We start from the raw sequence: 6821 nt of genomic DNA on the forward strand, positions 1-6821 counted from the left end.
CCCCTTTCCATACTTGTTGTGGCAAACTGGTGTTGAATGAAGGACTTTGAGGTGGTGTATATTTTTAAGGGAGGTTTTAAGCTGATTGCTGGCATACTCAGCAAGTCCAGTGTTCCACACACTTTTGTTAACCAGTGTCCAATTTGGATAATCATTTATTATGATCAGTTTTAACATAGATCTAACTTTAGATTACTTTTTTATTTGATAACAATGAAAATATGCTGTTTTCATGACCTGAAAAAATTAAGACAATGAAGTATCAGTTTCCTTGTTGTATTTATCACTATTTGGAGATCTTATGATGATCTTATGATGAACTTCTTTATGTATCCATTGACATACCATCCAAAATATTTTTTCCTAAGTTTTTTGTGCCAAAGAAAGGAGCTAGGGGATTTTTAATGATGATAATGATGATGATGATGATGATTATTATTATTATTATTCATTTTTAGTGTGTAGTTTGTTTTCATTTCTGTATGCAGGACATCATAGAACATTAAAAAAAATCCAGCAAATACAGCAAAATTTCAAAGAAATTACACCATTTTCCAAGCTATGAGTTGCTCCAGAGTAACTCATTAGAAGATCATATAGATAATTACAAATATTGATAGTAAAATAAAACCAGTTCCCTTTCAAGAGTGGGTGATCAAACCCAAAATATTTAGGAGAACGTTGATTTACATGGTAAGGTGGTATGAAAGAATAAAACAAAACAGTACCTACAGAGTTAAAAGGCTACACGTGTAATTCCTGTGCTATTTTCATCACTGAGGTCTGTTTGCATGTGGAATTCAACTCTGTAGAAGGAGATAATGAAGACAAATAGTATGGCCTTATTTTTAAAAGGGGTGGATAATTTCATGGCAGCTTACAACATTGGTAACTGGGCAGGCTAAGATAATAAGGCTAATCAAATCTCATGCTTCACAGCACTTGTTCCCTGCAGGGTCAGGAAAAATCTTTCCACTGTATACAACACTATACAATTAGCAAGGTTATTATTGGGGAGCAGAGGTACAGCCTTCTAAAGCAACAAGCTTTTGCCATTATCAGAGAACAGAGGCTGTACTTGACCCAACAGATAAAGGAGCATTATTTTCTTGTGTCACTTCTGCTCCTCTGCACTGATGTTCCAGAATTTTGTTTTAGAATTACAGTTCTTGGGGTTGTGTTTTTTTTGTTTTGTTTTTTTTTTTAAATCACTGGAATGTGATTACCTAAGTGCATTACTGTCTGAAATCTGTCAAAAACTCTTCCACCTGTGACTGCTAGCCCAATTCAAAAATAGCTGTCACTGACTGGACACGGGAATCACATTGATTAAGCTGTTGCAGATTGCAAGTGCACATTTCTCTCTCATTAGGTCAGTAATGTTACAGAATTTGCGTCTTTGCCGCAGTGTAGACAGAAAGATGTAGTCCCGAATGATGATGAGTTTTTAGCTAGGAGCTGAAATGACATATTTTAAAAATATTTAGTTTGGGAAGTACCCTTCATTTTCTTTAATTGCCTGAACATATTGTTGTAGGTGTTTTGTGTGTATACTTGTATTTTATTTTCCATCAATGCGTGCATCAGAGAAATTATATTAGATGCAATTGAAAATATTTAGCTATTTTTTGTGCAAAATTTGTGGTTTTTATGAGAATGTGATACTCTTTATGAGTTGGTGGGTTTTTTTCCTTATGAGGTGGAGGAAGTGTGACAGCAGAAAAAACATTCTTTAGAAGCCCATATTATGAAAAAAGTCTCGTTTATGAGCTATGCCTCAAACAAAAAGACAGTTATTTCAGAAGTGCTAATTATTTTCAGGTGACCTGTACTTTTTCCCTGTGCACAACCTGTATGCATTCTCAACTCTCAGCCCACACACTATTCAGAGCAGGGAAAAAATCCACCAAAACACAGCCTCATCCCCATCTTGAAATTTGGGCTAAATGATGAGAAAATCTAAAAGCATAAGAAGAGCTTACATAAAGACAATTTCAAGACTTCTTCACAGGTGCAGAAGTGCTTATCTTCCTTATATAAAGAATATCCAACTCCTTTCTTTACTCTAGAGTGTGTGGCCATGAGCTGTAAAGGTTCAGCTGAATCAAAAATAATTTTTTTGTTTCCTCCTTGAGTCTCAGCAACAAGTTCACCAAAGGATATACTGTCTGCAGTATCCTCCTGAATACAGTTAGGCACAAATAATCCATAGAGCTGAGCCATGGCACTGTTCTGTTACTGAGTATCTGGGGTGATTTAGTGATGACAGACACAGCTGTTTTAGGTGCTCAATGCCTTTTTTCCTTCATTCTTCACTAGCAAGGTCTCCCTGTGGCTTCTTCCAAAGCTTCTGTGCAAGGAGAGAGAGAAGTACCAGCAGCAGATGAAAATCACGACAGGGATTACTTGCAAGAACTCAGTTCATGCAACCCAGATGGTTTGAACCTGAAAGAGCTGAGTGGGCTGGCTGGTATCTTCACAAGGCTGCTGTTTGCAATGTTTGTAAAGTAACAGAGGTCAGAGAAGGTCCTTGATAACAGAAAAAAAAAAGACAGAGTTGCACCCATTTTCAGAAAAGTCCAACAGGAGGATTTGGGAAACTGTTGGAGGGCCAGGACTCTGGGAAAGCCCTAGAGCAAGTCCTCTCAGAACACATTTCTAAACACATGGAGAATTCAGCATGGGTTTGCAAAGAGTAAATCATGTCTAACCACCTGAAAAATTTCTATGGTAAAACGGCTGAATTTGTGGATGTCATGAACTAAACAAGGCAGAAGAAACCTTAATAGACTACAGTAAGATTTCTGACACTGACTCCGACACTGTGCTTTTACCCAAGTTCACGGGTTTCAGTCTGGATCAGCAGACAACCGGATGGATTGGATGGTCAGGACAAGAGGGCAGTGGTTAGTGGACCATGAGGACAGTAGCAAGAACAACAAGTGGAGCACCACAGGGGTCTGTTCTGGAACATGTCCTGTTTCACATCATTAACAATGACCTGGAGGAGCTGTCACAGTGGTGGTTGCTCAATGGATTTACACATGAGAGCAGGTTGGGGTACAGTTAAATTGCTGACTGGGAGGGCTGTCCTCCAGGAAGATGTTTGCATGCTGAAGGAATGGGGCAACACAAACCTCATGAAATTCAGCAAGGACAAATTCAGCTGAGTCCTGCATCAGAGGCAGACCAACCCTTGCACTGATTCAGGCTGGAGGAAAACGTGTCTGCATGGTTGGGCAGCAGCTGTTTTGAAAAGGCCCAGGGGGTGTTGGTAGACAGCAAGCTGAACATGAGCCAGGGGTGTCCTTTGACAGCAAAAGAGATCAACAGAAACCAAGGCTTTATTAATAGGAGGAAGGTCAGTATGTTATTTCCCCATTGCTTTTGCTAGACCAGATTTAAATACTGTGCCCACTTGGGGGTGATTGGGACCCCCACTACAGGAAAGACATTGCATGAAGTGAACCAAGTTCAGCAGAGGGTCACCAAGGTGGTGGAGGCTGGAGCACTTGGACAGTGAGGAGAAGCTGAGGGAACTGGGCTTGTTCAGTCTGGAGAAGGGATTGCTTTAAGTGGGACATGGCACTAGTCTGGCAGTGCCTGCAAGGAGATTACTGGGGAGATGGAGGCAGGCTCCTCAGTGGTGCATGACTGAAGGATAGAAAAAATAGATATAAATGGAGCCAAGAGAAATCAGTCTGTAGAAAAACCTGTTTCATAACAGGAAGCAGTAGAAGTGTTTTCCAAAATAAGTCATACATTCTTCATCCTTGGAGGTTTTAAAAACTCAGCTGGATATACCCTGGAGCAACATGGTGTGCTCTCACAGTTGTGCTTTCTTGGACCATCAGGTTGAGCTAGAGACCCCTTGGGTTCCCTTCTATCTGAATGATACAGTGGCTCAATGAGTCCACAGGAGCTGTTTTTACAGTGAATAAAGTTCTGGTATGTATGGTTTATTCAATACAATGATAAATCTTAAATTATACTGGGAGCATGGACCAGAATCCAAGCCACAGCTGCCCAGCTGTGCAGTAACCAGCTGGCTGTAGTTCCATACTCCCCACTGTTTGCTCCCCTCCTGGCCTCACCAACTGTGCACTTTTGGTTGCTCTGCTTTAGGGAGAAAGCTTGCATACTTGGAGTCTTTTTTGGCCACCAGAAAATGTCTTCATTTTTTCACTTTCCACAGCCTCCTTCCCAGAGAAGGGGACACCCAAAGTGAAAGAAGAATGACAAGATTGTGAAAATAATGCTTATGAGATGTCTTGACAAGATACTCGTATCTGAAAATCATGTCTTGAAAGAAAATGTAGAAATTCTCCTATTTCAGCATCTTGCCTTCAGTCTAGGCACACAAAGATGAAATTCTAGAAAAGCAGAATACAGACATTCTCATTTTCCCAAAGGTTTCCTTTACATTGCTAAAATGATGTCATTTATACACGCTTTAAAATTATTTTACACTATGTGATAGCTGTAAGGGGACTGTAGTTAAAAGAAAAATCAAGTCCCAAGAAATTTTTGTCACATTCAATAAAATCAGAGTACCAATGGAGAGGATTTTAATTAAAAACTTCAAATAAACTCCAGGGAATCAAATAATTTGTGAACCTAACCATATCAGAAAAGCCACAGCTCAGCAGCCTACATGAGTAGACTCAGCTCATTTCCTAACAGTGTTCTGCTAACAGAAAGTCTTGCCAGAGAGACTGTATCCTCATGCTTCAAGGCCAAATTAATAGTCAGATGGGCACAGAAAGATCCATCCCTTACAACAGAGAAATGAACTTTAAATTAGCAGCTTCTTCTGAAAGGTCCTCTTCCCTAAATTGTTGTAGCTCTGGCTACAAAAGGCAGCTCCTTCCCCAAACTCTTTGGCTGAAAATCTTCACAAGACAAAATGCATTGCCATTCATGTCTCCAGCTCAATGGAGTGCCAGCAAAAAATTGTGTCTCCAGTGAAAATCTAGCAGAAGATAAACAGTGTCAGTAGGAAGCAGTGCTGCCTGTTCCCTGCTATCTGCCATAGCAAATTCATTTAACAGAACCCACAGGTCAGTCTGGCAAAGATGACAGCTGCATCAGAAGATACTTTGCTGTCTGAATGAGGAAATAAAGACCAAGTACTGAAGAACAAAATATGAGGTTGTTTTAAAAGGTCCATGGATTGGAAAGGAGAACAAAGAGGAAAATAACTGCTGATTGGGTATTTTTCTTTTTAGAAAGGACTCAATTTCCTTACAACTATATTTATGGATCAAATTCTTATGACAAATATGATAGCATGGGAAGAGAAGTTCAGGATTGTTCTGCCAGTATTGATCTTACATAACTTCCATTTCCTCTTTAATTTTCAAATGCTTGTAAGACTAAAATATGTAATTTTAAGAACTGAGCCAATCCTAAAAGCCCTAAAAGTATTTGAAAAAATCTAATTATGGCCACAAGAGCAAACCAGGCTTAAAAAAAAAAAAAAATAAAATGAGTGTAGCACATGTAACAGAATATCTCCATTTAAAGAATAATTGCTTCTACTGCATGGTGTAAACATACCCCAAATTTGTATTTTTTGTTTCTGCAGTTAATTTCTTTCACAAAACTGCCTATCATTCGAAAAAAGTTGGCTTGTAAGACTAATGGTATCCTTTTGTTCTGAGTTTTACATCCAATCAAAACACCATTTTTGCTGTGAAGTGAATTTTGGAAAGCCGAGGGAAAATATAGCCTCCTGAACCTCTTTGTGCAATTTATTTTGGTGAATGGGGATGGTTAGAATACAGATGTATGGAGTTGTACAACACAAATATGTCTGTTGGAGCTGCAGAAAAAACTCTTATTTCCCTTCCCTCAGACAAATTTCTGGCAGAGGAGGCAACTGAGAGCAATCTGACTAATACAGGGCAGCACCTGCCAAAGGGGAGGTACAGGCTAGTTCCTTTATGTTTCTCACAGGACAAAGGCTCTTGGCAGGTTGATTTTCTGTTTCTTGGCTAAACTCTCACATACAAGATATTGTTTTTGCACATTGCCTAGGAAATATAGCAGAATTTCCATCATCACTGGTCTTTGAAAACGTTCAGACCCTCACAGATACATCTTGCCTTGAGAGCAGGGACAAGGACTGCTTGATGTTTGTTGATCCTTGTCATTCCCACTTTTCTGTCATTTATAGAGAATAATTTATAAACCAAATGGAAGTTGTATTCGTGCAGTGGTTTACTTTGCACTGGATTATTAAAATATCTTTTATGATCATCTGTACAAAATAAATACTTTATAGAAGCTGTAATATATAAAAGTGCTATCTTTTTTTACAGTATTTATCAACTGTATACCCTTTTCCCTTCTTGTTTTTCAGACTCATCTGTTTGCATCTGAGATCCGTAAAGGAAGAATTGTCTCTATTCTGCGTCTGAACATTGCCTAATCTGTTAAATTTCTACTTCTTGTTGCCCCCAAGGCCCTTCCATGAATAAAACTAACAAAAAATAGTAAATTGTTATTTCTATTTTTTAGCAACATTACATACAGGGTACTTATTTTTGTTTCAACTTTAGATTTTAGAAGATCCCCTCCTAGGTGTTCTGGAGCATTTTTATGCCTTTCAAAAGCTGTGTACACATCTTCTCTACTTCTTTAATATTTTACTAAAAATCAAATGGTGTGAAGCTCAGGACTCTTTTAAACCAAAATTTAGAAGCCTGGAATACACAGCTGAGTTAGTCCTGTCAGACAAGGATAAAAATACTACTTTTTTTTTTTTCCTGTTAAGAGACTGCCACAGGTTTTTAATAGCACTTCTTTCCTATCTGGTT

This window comes from Erithacus rubecula (genome assembly GCF_903797595.1).
Source record: "Erithacus rubecula genome assembly, chromosome: 3".
NCBI lineage: Eukaryota > Metazoa > Chordata > Aves > Passeriformes > Muscicapidae > Erithacus > Erithacus rubecula.